The sequence below is a fragment of the Gopherus flavomarginatus genome, chromosome 3 (assembly GCF_025201925.1).
Source record: "Gopherus flavomarginatus isolate rGopFla2 chromosome 3, rGopFla2.mat.asm, whole genome shotgun sequence".
NCBI lineage: Eukaryota > Metazoa > Chordata > Testudines > Testudinidae > Gopherus > Gopherus flavomarginatus.
Genome location: NC_066619.1, coordinates 82,324,201 through 82,346,669, shown reverse-complemented (window position 1 = coordinate 82,346,669; position 22,469 = coordinate 82,324,201). Strand labels below are relative to the sequence as shown.

Genomic DNA, 22,469 nt, shown 5'->3' with positions numbered 1-22,469 from the left:
AAATTGGGATGGGGGTGGGAGGTAATAGGCTTCTATATAAGAAAAACTCTCAAATATCAGGACTGTCCCTATAAAATTGGGACATCTGGTCACCCTACTACCTACTGCAATAGATAGTTTTGTCAGTTGACAGTATAATGTACTGTTGTCAGTGTCCTAGTATGTCTAATGTAGAATACATTTGGTGGATGGAAAGGAGGTAATTGTTCATCTTGGCAAAGAGGCACCACTTCTAGAGTTTCAGGACAGTTTAAGGCCACCCCAGGTAGGGCACCTGGGGGCTTAGATAGTAACTGAGAGAATAAATAGGGTCTCTAAAATCTGTGGGGCCTTAGATTCCAGGACAAAATTTCACCTCAGGCTCAATTAGTGTACACTGAATGAAGTGCAGTAAAAAGATACTAAGTCCTAAATATTGAAATGATAGAAAGAAGTCTACTGTACGCAGATAATTTATTAAGGATTAAGCCCTTAAAACAAGGGTTAAGGGTTGCAGTGGGCCTTTCACGGGCTTTCACCACTGAATGACTTTCTCTCTAGTTGCATATTATTTCACTCGCAGATGTAATGATTTGTATTCTGAACCACCATGAGACTATTCTCATTATACATCTATAGTCTATCATGTCATCCAACATTTAGTGATTCAACTGTAAAAATTATTTAGCTACATGAATGCACAAGACCTGAGCCTGGAGTTTTTACTTGTGCCTATGCTACTTGCATGTCAGCTGACATCATACCTGCACGCTGAACAAACACTCTATAAACATTTTGGTAAGGATATTCGGACTGCAAAGTAAAGAGTATTTTTAAAAACAATTTTCCTTCTAAGTTCACACAGTCTACATTAGGGCCTGCAATTTTGATGTTAAAATCAAATTTGTCATTAAGTTTTGAAAGTGCCCCAAACCGCATTAAGTAGGACATTGCCTACTACTTTATTGTTGTCACAGGGCACCCTTTGATTGCAGTCCTCCACACAGCCCACTGCCTCCATTTGCACCTTCAAGGGTCTTCTAAAATAAACTTCACACACAGGCCTCCCCTCCAGTACCACTCCTCCCTGTGGTCTAGTTTTATTAACAAAACAGTTCAAAATAAAGTTCTCAAGTCCATCCATTTACCCTCTTATAAGGTCATTCCCAGGCCCTCTCCTGCTTATAGTCTCAGTCCAAAATCCCATTTTTATTTTTTTTGCTAGAGACTACTCATTCCCAGCAGCCCCTGTATCTCAATCTAGTCTCCCTAAACATTCCCCTCTCTGTGGCTTCCTAATGTCCTTAATAGGGGAAACAGGTGATTAGGCACATTTCAAGTAACAGTGGGTCAAATTCATCTCTGCTGTAACACAACTGTCAGTGGAGCTACATCAAGGAAGAATTTGGCCAAATTAATCTACTCTTATAAGATCATTTCCAGTATGTTCTTGAGATGTTTATGATACACAACACTTGATCACTACCAAGTACAATTGTGGTCAAAATGGGCAAATTTTATCTTGTCATTGTATCATCTTTGCTTCAGGCTTTCTATGGGGAAGGGGGGAAAGCAGCATTTCACCAAGCTAATAACTTGCCATCTTGCTAGCTAAGGAAGAGAATGCAAACATTATGAAGATACTGCCATAACTTTAAACAAAATAACATGAAGCATGACAGTCGTGGCCTTTTCAATGATTCCCACACAGAACAGTAGGAAAAAGATGATGAGGACTGTTGCCACGTGGTGGATTATCTGTTCCTTGAAATCCTAAAATAAATGAATTATACTTTTCATAGCATTTGGGGCATTTTTTATTTTTTTCAGAGTAGCAGACACCACCAACTCTGCCAAATGCATCAGGCAGATGTGGCTGGAGAACTTACCTGAAGTGCCAGCTGGATTTGTACTAGCATTCTTGTAGAGAATGAAGACACGAATGGCTGCTTTGAATTTAATATATGTTATTTCCTGACTCCTGGCGCTACTTACGGGACACATTTGCTGTCCACTCTGCTGTGCCCTCTAAAAGTCTTTTTTCCCCTGAAATTTTTCTCTTTTTAATATGGACTTTTCACAAAACAAAACCAAAATAATAAATTGTTGCTTTAACATTTGGCTCCAATCACTTAGTTCCCATCCTAACCAAATACAGACAGCATCCATAGTAAAGAGTAAAGACAAATGGTTAACACATTTTAAGATACATTTTTGGCAATGAAAGAAATTTGTGAAATAGTTTCTGATTTTTTAAAAAACTGCTAGAAGAACTGCTGGTATGTTTCTGTGACAACATTACCATTGCAAGGACTATTGACAGCTCACATAGTAATTACACTATTAAAAGACATATGATAAACAACGTAGCTTACCAAAAGAGAGAGAAATAAAAACAAAACAGAAGCCTTCATATACAGAAACAGTGAGCCTGGCTTTTCTATTATTGATCAAATGCTGTGTGTCACCATCCTGTAGTAAATTAAGAAAAAAGAAGTTTGCTGCTGCCAAAGTGTATTGAAACTACTGGAGCACAGAATGTGGTGTCTTTTTATGTGAAATAAGCACATTAGACTGTGAGGATCCAGGGTTTGTGTGTGCACATTTTGCATATTGTCTGCTTCCTGACAGTATACAGTATTACAGTATATTGCTTTAGTAATTTATACCACTGTCACTTGGCCACCAAAAGATGTATTTCCTACCCTAAGATTAAAAAGTACCTACTGGTATATTTCACATCTCAAGTGGGTTACAAGGTAAGGGTAGGAAGTACTTCTACTCGAAATGAACTATGGCTTTATGAGAGGGGTGGTGGTGGTATTTTCAGTTAAGTGCTCAAACTGAGGGGGAGGGCAACCGATGAAATTCTACCATCTTAAAAACAAAAAGTAATGGTATTTTCCACCATCTAAAAGAAAAAAAGTCCCAACTTTTTCTTTATCTTATCCTACTGTTTCAGAAACCAGCACTTGTAACTACCACCTGTAATTTCAAGTTTGTTAACTGTTTTAACCTATTAGCATTTCCAAGTCTAGTCTGGCTGAAAATGAGGTGATTTGAGAATACATCTGCTCAAATTATTAATCACAAATAAGTTAATGACACATTTTATTCTTTTTTCTGTGCATGAATCATTTGCAAACAGTCCTGATTTCTGAAAGTGTTTATAGTTTAGTAAACAAACGTCAGTCAATATTTGTTATTCTCTGTTTGTTCTTCATGATTGATGACCTAAATTGTGTGTGGTGGTTTAAGTTTATTAGAGGACTAAAATATTTTAAATACAGGAACAACAAATAGCAAATAATGAATATCCATAACATAAGAACGGCCGTACCAGGTCAGACCAAAGGTCCATCTAGCCCAGTATCTGTCTACCAACAGTGGCCAATGCCAGGTGCCCCAGAGGGAGTGAAGCTAACAGGCAATGATCAAGTGATCTCCCTCCTGCCATTCATCTCCATCCTCTGATGAACAGAGGCTAGGGACACCATTCTTTACCCTTCCTGGCTAATAGCCATTTATGGACTTAGCCATCATGAATTTATCCAGTTCCCTTTTAAACATTGTTATAGTCCCAGCCTTCACAACCGCCTCAGGTAAGGAGTTCCACAAGTTGACTGTGCGCTGTGTGAAGAAGAACTTCCTTTTATTTGTTTTAAACCTGCTACCTATTAATTTCATTTGGTGACCCCTAGTTCTTGTATTATGGGAATAAGTAAATAACTTTTCCTTATCCACTTTCTCCACATCACTCATGATTTTATATACCTCTATTATATCCCCCCTTAGTCTCCTCTTTTCCAAGCTGAAGAGGCCTAGCCTCTAATCTTTCCTCGTATGGGACCCTCTCCAAACCCCTAATCATTTAATTGCCCTTTTCTGAACCTTTTCTAGTGCGAGAATATCTTTTTTGAGGTGAAGAGACCACATCTGCACACAGTATTCGAGATGTGGGCGTACCATGGATTTATATAAGGGCAATAATATATTCGCAGTCTTATTCTCTATCCCCTTTTTAATGATTCCTAACATCCTGTTTGCTTTTTTGACCGCCTGTGCGCACTGCGTGGACATTTTCAGAGAACTATTCATGATGACACCAAGATCTTTTTCCTGACTCGTTGTAGCTAAATTAGCCCCCATCACATTGTATGTATAGTTGGGGTTATTTTTTCCAATGTGCATTACGTTACATTTATCTACATTAAATTTCATTTGCCATTTTGTTGCCCAATCACTTAGTTTTGTGAGATCTTTTTGAAGTTCTTCACAATCTGCTTTGGTCTTAACTATCTTAAGTAGTTGTCAGATGCTACTGGTGTGGTGCTCTGCTCTGCTCTTTCCTTGTTGGTATCACTCGGCTGCGTGTGTGTGCGCACCCCGTGTGCTGCCCCAGCTCTGCAGATAGCTGATGCAGCAGACCCGACGAGAACCCCCAATGACCACAGACTCTAGTAAGGTACAAAGTCACGTCTGCCACGTTTATTGAGATCTCGGACACAATAGCAGTTCCCTGTAGGTTTCTTAGCCTAACTCAGGGCATACTATGAGAAAGTGCCTCTTGGCACTGGATCCGGCTCAGTCAGTGGCGGGACTTTCCACTGCCCCCTCAGCCGGACAAAGACACCGCCCCAGGGATGTATTCTTATACACAGGTACAAACAAGTTACACATCACTCCTGATGTATTGAGGTGCAACCCTTCTACGTAGCAAGGTACAACCCCTCTACGTAGTAAGGTGCCGCCTCTCACCTTGTACATGTTGGTTCAATCAAAACAACTCTATCCATCATTTTACCCTTTTGCCCGTCATTGGGATGGGTCGGCCTGTTCCTTGTTATCTGTGTGGAATGTGCAAGTGTGTGAATGTTCTGATCTCTAGTGTTCAGTACCTTTTAGGTATGTATCTTCTTGCAGCATAAGCCCTTTCCTTGCCAGCTTCTGTGAGCAGGGCCTGCCTCCGGCTCACAGCTTCACTTTGCTTTATGTTAGCAAAGTCTTGACCATTACTTTAGTTCAGGCCTTAGTCCTCATACCAGGCCTCTGATACCAAGGTTTACATCTTAGGGCCTCCTCTTACTACATTCCCCCACTTTTTGTCTTTTTATGGGGAGGATGTTTACCCATCGTCCCGGAAAAGCATAATTCATGGACTAAGGATAACCCAGTGGGCTAAACACTGTTATGTGGTTACCTTATTTTACCATCCATACACTCATGCCCCATATGTCTTTTTAGTCTGCACATTCCCTCATACGACTGTTAGGCAGATTTTATTATCCAATTATTTTTAGTCCCTTATAGTGGGCCTGGGAATGTTAGGCCCGGGACCATGACTGAGGAATGTAGTATTATGATTGAGCCTTAGAGGAACTCTGCAAACTTTGCCACCTCACTGTTTACCCCTTTCTCCAGATCATTTATGAATAAATTGAATAGAATTGGGCCTAGGACTGACCCTTGGGGAACACCACTAGTTACCCTTGTCCATTCTGAGAATTTACCATTAATTCCTACCCTTTGTTCCCTGTCTTTTAACCAGTTCTCAATCCATGAAAGGACCTTCCCTTTTATCCCATGACAGCTTAATTTACATAAGAGCCTTTGGTGAGGGACCTTGTAAAAGGCTTTCTGGAAATCTAAGTACACTATGTCCACTGGATCCCCCTTGTCCACATGTTTGTTGACCCCTTCAAAGAACTCTAATTAGATTAGTAAGACATGATTTCCCTTTACAGAAACCATGTTGACTTTTGCCCAACAATTTATGTTCTTCTATGAGTCTGACAATTTTATTCTTGACTATTGTTTCAACTAATTTGTCCGGTACTGACATTAGACTTACCGGTCTGTAATTGCTGGGATCACCTCTAGAGCCCTTTTTAAATATTGGCGTTACATTAGCTATCTTCCAGTCATTGGGTACAGAAGCCGATTTAAAGGACAGGTTACAACAAATCTGAGGAATTGTCAGATTGAAGTGTCATTAGAGGATGATTAAGTCCATAAATGGACCCCCTCATTTTTGTATAGTTCCCTCTTTTGAAATTAAATGCCACGGTGTTGGGCTGTTGAGGTGTTCTTCCCTCCACAGGGATGTTGAATGCTATTGTATTATGGTCACTATTTCCAAGCGGTCCTGCTATAGTTACCTCTTGGACCAGCTCCTGCGCTCCACTCAGGATTAAATCTAGAGTTGCCTCTCCCCTTGTGGGTTCCCGTACCAACTGCTCCATGAAGCAGTCATTTAAAATATCAAGAAATTTTATCTCTGCATTTTGTCCTGAAGTGAAATGTTCCCAGTCAATATGGGGATAATTGAAATCCCCCACTATTATTGGGTTCTTAATTTTGATAGCATCTCTAATTTCCCTTAGCATTTCATCATCACTATTAGTGTCCTGGTCAGGTGGTTGATAATAGATCCCTAATGTTATATTTTTATTAGAGCATGAAATTTCTATCCATAGCGATTCTATGGAACATGTGGATTCGCTTAAGATTTTTACTTCATTTGAATCTGCATTTTCTTTCACATATAGTGCCACTCCTCCCCCTGCATGACCTGTTCTGTCCTTCCAATATATTTTGTACCCTGGAATGATTGTGTCCCATTGATTGCTCTCAGTCCACCAGGTTTCTGTGATGCCTATTATATCAATATCCTCCTTTATCACAAGGCACTCTAGTTCACCCTATGAGTTTGAACTGGGGAGGAGGGGCAAACAGCAGAAGGATCGATACTAGCAACCTCAACCTGGCTGCACAGGTAGCCTGAGCTCTGACTGAGACAAAGGCAGGATTACATTCTCTGCATCCTTTGAACCTGTTTAACTTTGCATCTCCTGTACAAGGCCTATTTGGCTTTGCTTCATGGGACACATGAATTTCACCAAACGAGATTAGAATACAATTATTCTCATTTAGGAACGCATCATATCCCCAATCCTCACACTGCTTGTATGTTGTATATAATGTTCACGCTTTGCAAGAACAACAGTTTTCATTGGGCCTGATTCATTGCCCATTTAAGTCTATTGGATTTCCATTTACTTCAGTGAGCTTTGGATCAGGCCCATTACACCCAGAGTTTCTCTGAAGTCTTTTACTGACCTTTTGAGAGGAATTTTCCCTACATTTGTGGACTAGTGATTTCTGAAACATTGGTAGAATAACACTGTGAAGCGTAGGTAAAAATAATTTTGAGTAGTACTAGGGTTGCCAGCTGTCTAATCACACAAACCCAAACATCCTTGCTCTGCCCCTTCCCCAAGACCCTGCCCCTCACTTGCCCCTTCTCCAAGGCCCCGCCCTGCTCACTCCATCCGCCCCTCACTCCATCACTCACTCTCCCCCACTCTCCCTCACTGGGCTGAGGCCGAGGTGCAGGCTCTGGGCTGGGGCTGAGCTGAGCCTGGAGAAAGGGGTTGGGGTGCAAGAGGCAGTGTGGGGTGCAAGCTCTGGGAGTGAGTTTGGGTGAAGGAGGGGCCTCAGTGTTGGGGCAGGGGATTGAGGTGCAGGAGGGGGTTTGGGGTGGGTGTTGGGGCTGGGTGTTGGAGGGGGTTTGGGGTGCTGGCCTCCGGGGGCGGGGTGAGGGGTCAGGGCTGAGGCATGGAGTTGGTATGAAGGAAGGGGTGCAGACTCAGAGGGATTTTCATAGAATATCAGGGTTGGAAGGGACCTCCGGAGGTCATCTGGTCCAACCTCCTGCTCAAAGCAGGACCAATCCCCAACTAAATCATCTCAGCCAGGGCTTTGTCAAGCCTGACTTTAAAAACCTCTAAGGAAGGAAATTTCACCACCTCCCTAGGTAATCCATTCCAGTGCTTCACACCCTCCTAGTGAAAAAGTTTTTCCTAATATCCAACCTAAACCTGCAACTTGAGACCATTACTCCTTGTTCTGTCATCTGGTACCACTGAGAAGAGTCTAGATCCATCCTCTTGGGAACCCTCTTTCAGGTAGCTGAAAGCAGCTATCAAATTCCCCCTCATTCTTCTCTTCTGCAGACTAAATAATCTCAGTTCCGTCACTCTCTCCTCATAAGTCATGTGCTCCAGACCCCAATCATTTTTTTTGCCTTCCTCTGGACTCTTTCCAATTTTTTCTACACCTTTCTTGTAGTGTGGGGTCCAAAACTAGACACAGTACTCCACATGAGGCCTCACCAATGTGGAATAGAGGGGAATGATCACGTCCCTCAATCTGCTGGCAATGCTCCTACTTATACAGTCCAAAATGCTGTTAGCCTTCTTGGCATAAAGGGCACACTGTTGACTCATATCCAGCTTCTCATCCACTGTAACCTCTAGGTCTTTTTCTGCAGAACTGCTGCCTAGCCATTTGCTCCCCAGTCCGTAACAGTGCATGGGATTCTTCTGTCCTAAGTGCAGGACTCTGCACTTGTCCTTTTTGAATGGCATCAGAGTTCATTTGGCCCAATCCTCCAATTTGTCTAGGTCTCTCTGTATCCTATCCCTACCCTGCAGCATATTTACCACTCCTCCTAGTTTAGTGTCATCACCAAACTTGCTGAGGGTGCAATCCATGCAATCCACGCCATTCTCCAGATCATTAATGAAGATATTGAACAAAAACTGCCCCAGGACCGACCCTTGGGGCACTTCGCTTGATACTAGCTGCCAACTAGACATGGAGCCTGTCGTAAACAGATAGTAGGAGTTAATAGAACAAAAGTACTTTATATCTCTTTTGACTGTAAAGGGTTAACAAGTTCAGTGAGTCTGGCTGTCACCTGACCAGAGGATCAATCAGGGAACAGGATACTTTCAAATCTTGAGGGAGGGAAGTTTTGTGTGTGCTGTTAGATTTTGGTTGTTGTTCTCTCTGGGTTCTGAATGACCAGATGTGCAACCATGTCTCTCCAATCTCTCTGATACAGTCTCTTATATGTCCAGAATATTAAGCACTAGGTAGATAAAGCGAGTTAGGCTTATGTTTGTTTTCTTTATTTGCAAATGTGTATTTGGCTGGAAGGAGTTCAAATGTGTATTTGGTTGGAAGGATTTTAATTTGTACTTGTATACTTAGGCTGGGAGGGTATTCCCAGTGTCTATAGCTGAAAGACCCTGTAACATATTCCATCTTAAATTTACAAAGATAATTTTTACTGTTTTTCCCTCTTTAATTAAAAGCTTTTCTTGTTTAAGAACCTGATTGTTTTTTCATTCTGGTGAGACCCCAGGGGACTGGGTCTGGATCCACCAGGGAACTGGTGAGGAGAAAGGAGGGAATGGGGAGAGAAAGGTTATTTTTTCTCTGTGTTAGGATTACTTTCTCTCTCAGGGAGAGTCTGGGAGGGGGAGAGAGAAGGAGCGGGGAAGGTGGATTTTCCTCTCTGTTTTAAGATTCAAGGAGTTTGAATCACAGTGATCTTCCAGGGTAACCCAGGAAGGGGAAGCCTAGGAGAGGCAACGGGGGGAAAGGGTTTACTTTCCTTGTATTAAGATCCAGAGGGTCTGGGTCTTGGGGGTCCCCGGGCAAGGTTTTGGGGGGACCAGAGTGTATCAGGCACTGGAATTCCTGGTTGGTGGCAGCGCTACAAGTACTAAGCTGGTAATTGAGCTTAGAGGAATTCATGCTGGTACCCCGTCTTTTGGACGCTAAGGTTCAGAGTGGGGAATTATACCATGACAGAGCCATTGACCACTACCCATTGAGCCCGACGATCTAGCCAGCTTTCTATCCACTTTATAGTCCATTCATCCAGCCTATACTTCTTTAACTTGCTGGCAAGATACTGTGTGAGATCGTATCAAAGGCTTTGCTAAAGTCAAGGAATAACACATCCACTGTTTTCCCCTCATCCACAGAGCCAGTTATCTCATCATAGAAAGCAATTAGGTTAGTTAGGTATGACTTGCCCTTGGTGAATCCATGCTGACTGTTCTTGACCACTTTCCTCTCCTCGAAGTGCTTCAAAATTCATTCCTTGAGGACCTGCTCCATGATTTTTCCAGGGATAGAGGTGAGGCAGACTGGTCTGTAGTTCCCTGGATTCTCCTTCTTCCCTTTTTAAAGATGGGCACTACATTAGCCTTTTTGCAGTCATCTGGGACCTCCCCTGATTGCTATGAGTTTTCAAAGATAATGGCCAATGGCTCTGCAGTCAAATCAGCCAACTCCTTCAGCACCCTCAGATGCAGCGCATCCAGCCCCATGGACTTATGCTCATCCAGCTTTTCTGAATAGTCCTGAACCACTTCTTTCTCCACAGAGGGCTGGTCACCTCCTCCCCATACTGTGCTGCCCAGTGCAGTAGTCTGGGAGCTGACCTTGTTCGTGAAGACAGAGGCAAAAAAAGCATTGAGTACATTAGCTTTTTCCACATCCTCTGTCACTAAGTTGCCTCCCTCATCCACATGTTCCCTGACCTTCTTCTTGGAGCTAACACACTTATAGAAACCCTTCTTGTTACTCTTAACATCCCTGGTGCATTTTGGGTGCAGGAAGAAGCCGATTGCTGGGGCAGGGGATTGGGGTGCGGGAAGGGGCTCAGATTTGGTGCTGGGGTGTGGGAGAGGGTTTGGGGTGCTGGCTCTGGGCTGGGGCAGAGGGTTGTGGTGCGGGCTCTGGGGCCGGTGGCTCAGGTGAGCTCCAGTCAGGCAAGCTTATCTCAGGCAGCTCCTGAACGGAGGCACAGCAGGGTTAAGGCAGGTTACCTGTCTTCCCTGGCCCCACACCACTCCTGGAAGTGGCTGGCACATCCCTATGGCCCCTGAGGAGGTGGGACCAGGGGACTCTGCACGCTGCCCTTGCCTGCAGGGACTACTCCCACAGCTCCCATTGACCACAGTTTCTGGCCAATGGGAGCTGTGGAGTTGGTGCTCGGGATGGGGGCAGCACACAGAGAACCCCCTCCCCCCGGGACATGCCAGCCACTTCCTGGAGTAGTGTAGGCCAGGACAAACAGGGAGCCTGCCTTAGCCGCACTGCATTGCTGGACTTTTAGTGGCCTAAAATCTCCCAGTTTGGATTGGTAGCCTCTGGGAGATACAGCCCAATTCCAGGAGACTCTCCGCAAAACCGGGAAGGTTGACAACCACAGGCCACTGTGTAAAAGTTAGCCCATACAGAGAGAGTGCACCAAGCTATTCCTTTCATTACATCTCAATAATTCCAAATCAGTTGCACAGATTTAGTTCAGGATGAAGTTTGACACACACTGCTTTACAGAATGTAATATGCAACCTGTTTTATAAAGTTCATTAATTTTTTTTTATTATTTGAACAGTCTCTTGAATTGTTAAGCGAAACAGCATTTATTGTGCAAGAAAAAGAAAAATAGAAAGTAAAATGGGTTACAAACAATGGTGATGTGAAAAAGGTAAACACCCAGCTTAAGTTTTCCCCAGTTAATGAGTTAAGTATTAAAATTTAGTCAGTTTTAATAATCTCAGGCTCTAATCCTGTGAAGACTTACCCACATCTGTGTACATGTGTAGTCTTAGTACGTTCAATTCACAAATTCACCAGTGGCATAAGCGTGCACACCTCCATTAATTTCATTGGAGTTCAGCCTGATCACAGAAGCAATAAATTTAAAGACATGACTTTGGCATTAGGCTAAAGTTTGTCTATTTCAATATATGATAATAGCTCTTTTGAAATCATATTCAGCCCCAATTATCCTGTTACAAAATTCTGTTTTTTTTTCCATCCTTTATTACATATACATTTGACTGGGAGATTCATTTTCATGAATTCTTTAAAATTTATTTAAAAAAACCCCCACTTTGTTACAGTACCATTACACATGTAAATTTAACATCTTAAAATAGCTTTAATTAAATTCAATTTAATTAATTTATCCTGTCTCATTAGATCATGCAGCATGCCTAGACACTGCAGCACATATTGCATAAGATCACTGATATGACACGGGTCTCAGAATTGACTTCTGTAGGTTTTGCAGGATATGCTTAGGGGGCACCACCAGCCATATATCTGAATATTTGATTTTGCTCATTTAAATTAGATCATTGGAATCTAAATGCTCCTGGGATTTTGGCACACAAATTGTCAGTGGATCGATAGGGGACTAGATCCCTAATGCAATTTTAATGTAGTTCTTTTCAAATTATTTAATATGCGAAATACACAAGCTCTGAAAATGTTATGTTTTTTATTTTTTTCACAAGGCAAGGCATAAAGGATTTCAGCCACTAACCACTTTGGCATAAAACAGTGGAACAAGTTTAACAAATACAGAATCAAAAAAAAATTTGTTTTGATGATTTTCACAGAACTGAAATCCCAATCACTTAAAGATATTTGTGGCGGAAACATGGTATAAAAAGGAACCCTTTGAATTGCAAAAAGCATGAAAGCGAATCAACCATTTTCCTTCCTACATAAATTATTTAACAATAAAATTACAATATGTAAGTAAAATTATTAATTGGCAAATTATTAATCTCTCATCATAAACTATTAATTCATGTTTTCAGATTTTGTATAACTAGAGAATATATGCAGAAAAAAGATATTATAATTCCCTTTCAGATACAAGCATCTTTCAGTTCAGCAAAGTGATTTTTTTGTCTTATGTAAAGCGCTGTTGAACATCTTTATTGCATTTGACAACATAGGTAGACCACAATGAATATTCCAGTTCATAATGCTTGAATGTGTTACAAACTAACATTCAATATCTAAATCCCAAGTATCCTTAGATATATTTTTAATCACACTATGGGAAATTTAAACTATCCTAGGATAGTACAATAAAAATGTGTTTTTTCTTATTTGACATAGCAAATGGATAATTTTCATTTGCATGTGAAAAATTTGAAAGGAATTTATCTGCAGATACTAAAAAAAAAAATCACAATGTACTCAAAGCACATATTACTATACTACATGATACATAGCTATATTTACTGGCATTTTAGAGCAGTGATCAGTCTACCCACCATCATATAGACTTCCAAAACTTTCTTAAGATTTAGTGTTTTCACTTTTCCCTGCCTGCAGAACAGGGATATTATAGGAACAATGACCCTTTTCTACCTCAAAAGTGGAATGAAGTTTCAACATATTGGTGTTTGTAAAGTGCTTTGAGATCCTCAGACAGAAAGCACTATAGATGTGCTAGGTATTGTTTTCAAGGTGAACTAAAATGTTTTTTATTAAAATACAAAAACAACAAACTTCAAATATTTAGCAAAATAGATATGTTGACTCTGAACATTACAAATAAATGCATTTTAAAACAAAGTTGTTTATAGTTAAGTAAAGGAGAAACTATCTGCCAAGATCTCAGATAAGGACAGGCCCTCAGAGGTTCTGTGGGTGGTGTGTTTTTTCCCACTGCACTTGATGGCATCACTACACTAAAGCAGTGTGAGGATGCAGCTTCCTGCACTGCTTTTGGTGTTATTTGTTCTAAAAGAAACTTCACCCCAAATTCAAGCAAACACGTTTTTATTTTCATCTCTTTGTTTGACTAACAACATAGGACTATCTAGTTGACTCCAGAGGACATTTCTCTTTAGTAGGGAGTTTTTGGGGGAGGATTTTATGTAAATAATTTAAGATTTCTATGCAAATTAACAACACATTCTGTTACAGCTCCCTTCACAAAATTAGAGAATTCTTCCTATGTAATGTGCTGTTATGACAGTCATCAGTAAGAATTATTTGTGTTGATGGTAATTACTGGATACCTATCAACAATCAAATAAAGGACTTTATTTAAATATGAACATTACAATTTAGACATGAGAACATTTCACCTTGAAGCAGTGAGTGATCTATTTCATCTAAGATAATCTATACATTGAAAATGTTCCTAATATTCACTCTTTTGATCACATTTGATAGCGTATGTCTTCACAGGAATGGAACACACTTTATGTTCCAATAAGTAGTACATAAATTGTGATGTAACTGGGGTAAATGTTTTGGGACATACTAGTTTGAGAGGTGTTGTTATGCTTTATTACCTTCTGATATCCTTTATTCTAAGGAAGCAGAAATATCAGCAGGTTTCCTAATGAGCTGCTTTTATTTTGTCTGGAACATATAATAACAATTGTGACAATAGTCATATCAATCCAGGCTGTGGAAAGATATGAATGTTCTCTATTTTCCTATTTGAAAACAGCAAAGCTTATCAGAGGATGTTACCCTGAGGCATGTCCCCAAGAGAGAGAGAAAAGTCTTGTTCAAAAAGGCAATGGGCAAACCAGGAAGATATGCAGAGCTTTTATTTACCAGGATACCTTGTGCAGGAGTGGAAAAGAAACAAAACCTATACGGGCAACCTTGTAAAGGCCAGATTGCCTTTGAATGGGTGTGCCAAAATAGGGCACTATCTCTAGCAGTGGGTGAGAAACATTTTTTCCCATCCTGTGAATATTTGAGTTTGGGACAATGTCGATCTCCAATATTCATAAATTAAAAACAAAAACACATTCAGTTTGAATCAATTAAACAAAACATTTCTCAAACACTTTTTGACCATTTCTCTTCTCTGGTCTTAACAGCTTAAATTTCAAAATGTAAAGTTACTTCCAACCAGAATTCTTAATTCTGACAACTTCTAAACTTGTTTTGACACCAATCTTCAAAATCACTCGTGTTTTGTGAACAGTTTGACAAATTGGCATTTTCTGATGAAAAAATGACAGTGAAAAATTCCTAATGAGCTCTACCTATCTGTGCCTTAAGTTCTGTTTTATTTAACCCCTGGACCAGCACAAAGCATACTGCAACACAGACTTTTGCACAGATTGGTCTCTCAGGGCTGTTAGCCCCTTTGCAGCAAAATGGGTTAATAATACTTAGGGTCTGACTAAAGCTAGCCAGGGACAGCCACAAATGTCTTCTCTATGCATTATGAAATGTCTCTGTAGCATCATTTGGGCAATTTTCACAGCTTCTCAAACAAGAGAGAAAATTCTTCATTATTTAGTTCTTTCAGCTTTTCATTAGCAAATACCAAAGAGGGAAAATAAGGAACTGTATTTCCTTTTTCAAGAGTTAGAAAGAGATGCTGTCCCATAATATTTTCCCATTTTCTGACTGCGGCTAACCATGTTCTCTGCACCTATTAAATATTTAAATTAGCATATCACCAGATAGACCATCAAAATCAGGGTTACTTGTGCTAGGTGCTGTACAAACATACGCAAATACAGGATCACTGCCAGAAAGAGCTTTCAATCTAAGCCATCAGTACTGCAGTGGATTATGCTCAGGGGTCTGATTGTACAAAGTTGCAGGATCAAAGTCTAAGTATATAACTAGAGAGACAAGCTGGGTGAGGTATTATCTTTTATTGGGCCAACTTCTGTTGGTGAGAGAAAGAGACACAAGTTTTCAAGCTTACACAGATTTCTTCTTCAGGTCTGGGAAACTAACTCAAGTATCTACATATCAAATACACACACAACTCAGAATAAAGCACCAACTAAGCATATTTGCTTATTTTGCTATTTGCTTATAGGAGGTCATTAATTAGCTGACCTCCTATAAGCAACATATCAGAATTTGGGAATTTATGGGTGGTCAATGTTAGTTCAGGCCACTCAGCATTTTACAGGATAAGATCATATGTTTATAAACAGGTTCGCAAACAAAAAAGAGGTAAGTTCTGTGATAAGCTGAAGGTCTTCTGAGTGGTGCTCTGTGACCTTATCCCACACTGAAGTCAAAATAAAGGGCATAGCACTTATCACTATCAGGCCAAATCTTGCATGCGGAGTTGAGAATCTGTTTTGAAAATTTGCCTCTAATAATAGAAGATTGATATAATAAATGTTATTCTTCTAACATAAAGCAGTAGATAACTTACTGTGAATATTTATGCTAAATACTTATAAATTGTAATTTTTGCCAAAGACAATTTTATGTTCCCATCTCCTTCTTCTTGCTAAACCAGCAATAAATAAATGCTGCTCTTCATTCTCTGTAAATGACCTGCAGCCTAGAATCTGGAATTTTTTTCAACCAGATGAAGATGAATGAAGACCTCACACTATCTTTATAGACACAACAGCTTTTGGTTTTGGCATCTGTTAATTATTGTATTCTTTTAGGCGCTTATCTTGTCCTAGGATCTTAAAGTTTCTACTCTAGTGAAATTCTGAAATACATCTGTACCAATGAAGTAAGAAGGATTTCTTGCAGCAGTTTAAATACAAATTAAATGTCATTTAAAAAGAGATAGGATGGGATGTTCTGCATGAAGTTGTATGGGATACATCAATCAGCGGTATTTCATCCAAAACCCATGCTTTATTTGAAGGGGGGAAAGTTCACACTTTCCATATCTCCTATTGATAGTACTGGCATATAGAAAAAGAAAATCTCAAGTATTGCCAATGCGAAAGAGTCCCCTTAACTGAGCTAAGAGTTTTCTTACCTCATATTTATAAATAGACTATATTCTGCAGTGTGACTGACATACAAACTGAACATTTTTTAACATCTATGCAATATGTTGCAAGCAATATGGCACAAGCAATATGTAGTTCAACAATATGTAGTTCTTTCTCCCTATTAACTACTATATGTAATTGGCATTGCAAATGGTAGCCATCAGTGGAGTTGTAGTGCTACCATAGCACATTTTAACAAGATTTTAGTTCACATGAGGCCCTATCCAATTCCCACTGAAGTGAGTGGAAAGGCCCACAAATAGCTGGCCAAGGAGAATCTCCCTGAAGACCAGTGCCTGTGCTACAGGAGGAGGGGGCCATGACCCTCTTCCAAGTGGATTGCTGCATTTCATCATCACTAGCCTAGAGAAATATCCAGAAAACACTGTTTACATTCATTTTGCTAACATATTACTGCCTGGCAATGCTAAATAGCTTTGAAATTTTCTGACCCTGCAATACACTCTTAAGAGTATTTGTACAATGTTATTAACCAAAGACTGTTTCAGGTTTGCATTGCAATTTTGACATTGCTTTTTGAGCCATATTTTTTGTGTTCATTGCAGTGATGACTTACATAAATAAATTGAATAAAACAAGAGTACAAAGTGAGAGACTGACACTTTCTGATAGTTAGCCAGATATGGTATATCTACACTGTGTTTTAAAACCCACAGCAACAACTCTCAGAGCAGAGGCCTACAGACCTCTGGCTTGAGGGATTTGCACTGTGGCCTCAGACCCCAAGCCTAAACGTCTACACTGCTGTTTTTAATGCCAGAGCACAAGCTGCCACAGATTTTAAAATGTAATGTAGACGTTCCTATAGCAGCTTGTCACCAAACATCCTTCGGCTCTGATTCAACCAAGCCAGGATACACAATTCTGCTGTGTGCAATATGGTAACAGAAAAAAGACCAGAGGGCAGCAACTGAATGGATGGAGCAGCAGTGACAGTGGAACTAGTGGACTTACTTGTCATGTCTCACAGTCAGATAACTGTGTTACAATCATTCAGATAGTGCATTGAATAAAACAGATTCTGAAATGGAACTCAGCAAAGGAGACATATTTTCCCCTCCCTAGAAAGGGACCCGAGGATGAGAGAGGAAGGAGCCCCCCCTCCCCCTCAAAACAGCAGCAAGGTAGCAACCCACTCTCTCCAGAGTTTCTAAAATAGCTGCATTGAAGATTTATTTATTTTTATACTGCAAATCCACCAGCCCTCCTGCCATGGAGATGGACAGACAGACTACTCCAGCTCCAGCCTAGCAGGATATATCCTGAAGGCTCTATAACCTCAAGTGTGGAGAGAGAGTAGGTCCTATGTTATTTTGCTTGGAAAGGGCACAGAGCCCAATCCAAAGCCCTTTGAGAGAGAAATACTATGGAAAGACTCCCAATGACCTCCATAGACATTGGATCAGGCCCAGTGAGAGCAAATCTCCAGCTGCCATGTAAGTAAACAAAATACAAAAATCACAATGATAAACTGACATTAACAGCTGCACAGTGTTTGCAAATGTTATTTGTACTGTTAAGCCAATTTTTGTGATTTTTTTATATAAAATTGTAATGTGTGTGAAACAAACAACTCTTTGGCAATAAATCCTTTTATTGCTTTAAATGATAGAATACATATTTCATACTGATATGAGCTGGTGAAGAGAGAGTTTTAACGCCATTTATTTCAGCCACATGTTCTTATTCACAATGTTGTTTACAGAAATAAAACTTATTTAACTTATGGATTAGCATGCTTTTCAAAACAGATTCTACAACATTACAGAACATCAGGGAGGGGTGAACTTGTACAGAAAATATAAGAACACCCCAGCCACCAAGTCTTTACTCATCCCTAGGAATGAACCAAAGTTAAATCATTCTTGAAGTTCTGATATGTTTATGTAAGAGCCCTGACCTAAACCTCCTATCCTACTCTCCTCTATGGGTTTCTGTGAGGCTGGGATCCCATTTGTCTGGTACTTTCTAAAGTCTTTTAGGATTGTGGGGGATCTTTTGAGAGTAGTAGCCAAGTCCAGTCATCTATCCTGCTTTATTGGAGTACTGATAAGTCCACTTACACCATAACATTGTGGTATTGAGGATGTGGTTGGGTTGCAGGCCTGCCAGGCACAAACTGAAAATCTGAAAGGAGGGAGTGGCCTTCTCTTCAGCCTCTGTTAGATCCCAAAAAGAAGAACAGGTCCCTCAGCCACCCGTGGAAGATTTGGAATGGGCAAAGGGACCTGCTGATCATTCTCAGAAGACTTTTGAGCACTAGATTTCACACACACCCTGAAAAAAAGGTGAGGGGAGCTTTATTCTATCATGTACTTAGGAGTTATGAGCTCTGTAGTGACTACAGTCAACATTCAAATCCAGGCAAACACTCTGAGTTTGTCAAGAGGCCACTTTTAATTTGTGTGTAAAAGAGGAATGATGGAAAGAAACAAGTCATCCTGGTCTGGATATTTTTCACCCTGTGCAAGCTTTATTCTGTCAAAGGCCAAGTGCACACTTTATAAACCCCCCAGCTTCTGAGGTCTGCGAAGGCTATGATGAACCATATATATCAAGCACAAATTATAGCAAAGATTAAACAGAAGGTAAACAAAGAATCAGGTCATACTGGAATCCAAACACAGTGCAGCCAAACTCAATTTACTAGGAACTCCCAGTTGACTAAAAGCTGATTGAGTGTTCTGGGACTGTACTGGATGATACCGTGTTTCCATGGAGTTCTAGTGTATCCTTGTTCCTCTGGAGTTTAAGAGTTCTGCAGGAGATAAACTCCATTCTGTAGAATTTAAGAGTTTGACAGGAAAGCTTCAATTGTGCTGAGCTGATCAGTGTTGGAGAAACTAGCCAGCTCACTGAGCTGTAAAGTGGAGAACTATAATTATTCAAAACCCCAGTATTGGGGGAATTTAAAATATTCCCCAAAACCTTTATAAAAAATAATCAAGATTTCATGGCAATTCCCAACAATTTGGACAGCTATGGTAAAGAAAAAGCTTTTGAATAGTGAGTATACCAAAGGCAGTGAAGATATCCATTGTTCTTTATGACTAGATTGAATATGGAAGGTTTATTTTTTTCTGATTTAGAGGACTCTGAGATGTTAAAATTTCTCAGCCTTCTCAAGCCAAGTTATAAAATCTTCCCATGAAGTTTTTTCACTCAACTCTTGTTCCTGGCAGTTTTTAACAGTTGCGTCAGTAATATGGATAAGAGCCACACTGTCCACATCCTTCATCGAGATGTAAACATTGTTCTTTCATGGTATAGTCACACACTGGATTGACAATATATGTTTTTTAAAAAGGGTTTTTTGTACTGTGATATATTTGAGATTGTAGAACTGAAAGAAAATATTACAGAATGCAGAAAATAGGATATATTGTAATATAGTTACCAGGTTATTTGTTGCAAAAATAGTGCAAAACTAATTACATTATTGTTTTTACATCTTGCAGTGTTTCACAGGTGGTGTCAAGCTTTCCTCTGCAACCATGAGGGCTAGAAATTTACTAATGTGATTAGATTAGAATCTCAGATTTCATGACTCCAGGAGGTAGGGCTTTAGGAAGAACATCAAATATCACAACACTCACGATAAAGTCATGAGAGTTGACACCACCAAAATCAGTTTAGATTTATTCTGTAAAAGTATAATGGACACTAAAGCTCTCATTGCATGCCTTTAATTGTACATTCAATGGTCTGGCCACCCTATTAAGAGGCAGAAGCAATGCCCTGGCTTCCAATCCTAGTTACTATTTTAAGGTGACTCCTGGGAGCTCCACTAAACACAATATTACATATGATAGAGTGTTCATTTTGCTGAATGCAGAAGCAAAGCAAAAAAATGCAGAACAATGCAAACTTAATAAAAATCATTAATAAATTTATTGCCTGCATCCACATCACAGCTCAGTTTTCAAACTAATTCTTTTGCTTAAACCACACTGAATGATCATTCCTTTTTAACAATTTTAATGCCATTTGATATCACATACCTCTGCAGAGAGATAGAGAGAGTCAGTTCAATAATATATTACTACTTCCACAAGACATTTACGATGCCAATTCATAGATGTACAGGAATGGGATGAAAAATGCCTCTAGTTATTCATTTAAATATCAGCTACTGGCTACACTTGTTTGGGGTGAAATCCAGTTCTGGGTAGAATGCCAGCATAAATCCTATGCCCAACTTAAGCCCTCAAAACAGGAAAAATTATCAGCACCATATTTGGATTAGAAAATACATCCAAATAGCTCAGAAAACTTACTTTGTTTTAGTGAATGTGTTAAAGTCAGTTTAAAAATAAGCATGTCTATAGCAATTGTTTCATAGTTTTCCATATTATATCTATTATTAAAATTAATCAGGAAGATGGGTGGGGGGACCTGTGGTCAAACTCCCTCACAACTGTTAAATATCACCTATTGGTAGGGAAGAATACAGGATATAAAATATGAGGGGCTCTGTCCTGCAAAAATAGGACTACTTTATGTGAGTAATGCTACTTGAGTGCAAGCGTTTTCAGGATTTAACCCTGAATTAGCAGAGAACAGCCTAGCTTTTTGCAGTTGTTTATGTACCTAACAATCTACAATTGGACTTCAGTGTCTATTGCAGCTATGTAGTTTAGAATGCCCTTTATACGGAGATTTGAGCCAGTTAAAGAGAATTGGTTTAGAAGATGATGATTAATTCAGCACCTGCTGTTGGGCATTAGAAACAAAGAATTTCATAGGGTGGCAGAGGGAGAAAGTCACATAACTGTATCTCCAGTTCATTTAGCCTAGAACAGCTGGTTTTACTCTGGCATTTATATGCTTCATTGAACCCATTTCAGTGTATCACTCTCTCCCTCTCAGCTAAGATTCAAGGACACAGATACAACAGAACAACATTAAATAAATGTCTAGTTGTCAAACCACAGACAGTCTATTTCTAAAGTTTATAGCGAAAGGAGAAGGGAGACAAAACCTCATTGCCTCATTATGTATGTACTTCGGTAAACATTATTTCATATTATTGTTAGGCATTAATAACATCACTGCTATTCCCATTCTCATGGCCTTGAAATTCAGAGCAGCTACAGAAAGAAGTGGTGTATGAATGGCATGTTCTTCCAGCACACACGTAATCTTACAGCGGTAATAAAACAGATGTTAGGGATAAATAGATAATTTCCTTCACATTGCACATGCAATGGTATTATGGCCTTCAGAAAATGACAGAAGTCAAAACTTGCCTGTACTTTTCTAAATTTTAACCAGAAAAGCAACACAGGTAAGAATACTGATTGGCTAACTTCTGAAGAATCTTAACAGGGCAAGACTCAAAACAACAACATTCTATTCAGCCTTACTTAAGAAAAGAGTTCTCAAGCAGTAAAAAGTATTTAAACAATTTAAACTTATGAATACAATTTCTTTACTGAACAAGCTACTTAATGAACTCACTTAATACTGGAGAATGTCTTGAAGGCATTAAGCCTGTCCTGATTGTCTCTGTGACAGCATGCAGAAGTCCCATTTGATTTCTAGCAAGCATTGGGTTACTCACTACTCATGTGTCACACAGGTGTTTTGAGTGAAGTAGCAGAATATGGCTGGAGACTGAGGGCCTAATTAGGCAGCTGCCTAGAGCCAAGCAGTGACAATTAATGCTACAGAAGGAAGCTAGGAAACTCTAACAGCTCTCTGGGAGACAGTTTGAGAAAGTAGGTGACAGTGCACAGTGGCTAGGTTGTTGGATTGTAGACAGAACCTCATTTTTTTCTGTTTGAGTCTGTGTTTAATATAAGTGCTTTTTATTTGAGAGAGAGCTCTTGTGCACACTAAGTCAAGAGAAAATCCCCTCACTTGATGAAAAGCTTGTGTTTTGTGGCTGCCCCAATTCCACCTGCTTACAGTACCATACCTTCACTTTCTTTGAACAATCCATCCCATTATATCCTTCTGTAAGACAGAGGAATGAAAAGAAGACTGTATTGTGAAATTATTGCTTCACCATACCTACAGGAGTGAGTTCACTAAATATCTGTACAATAGAACACC

At 39.8% G+C, this 22,469-nt stretch overlaps 1 protein-coding gene across 1 annotated transcript in view; it reads right to left on the bottom strand.

The window, feature by feature from the left end:
• The window catches only part of ADAMTS19 (ADAM metallopeptidase with thrombospondin type 1 motif 19), a 352,203-nt gene extending 330,266 nt beyond the window's left edge, over positions 1-21,937 (bottom strand). The window contains exon 1 of the mRNA XM_050945615.1: positions 21,873-21,937. The gene's annotated coding sequence lies outside the window, so the exon portion shown is untranslated. The remainder of the gene's footprint in view (positions 1-21,872) is intronic.
• Positions 21,938-22,469: the final 532 nt, after the last annotated feature.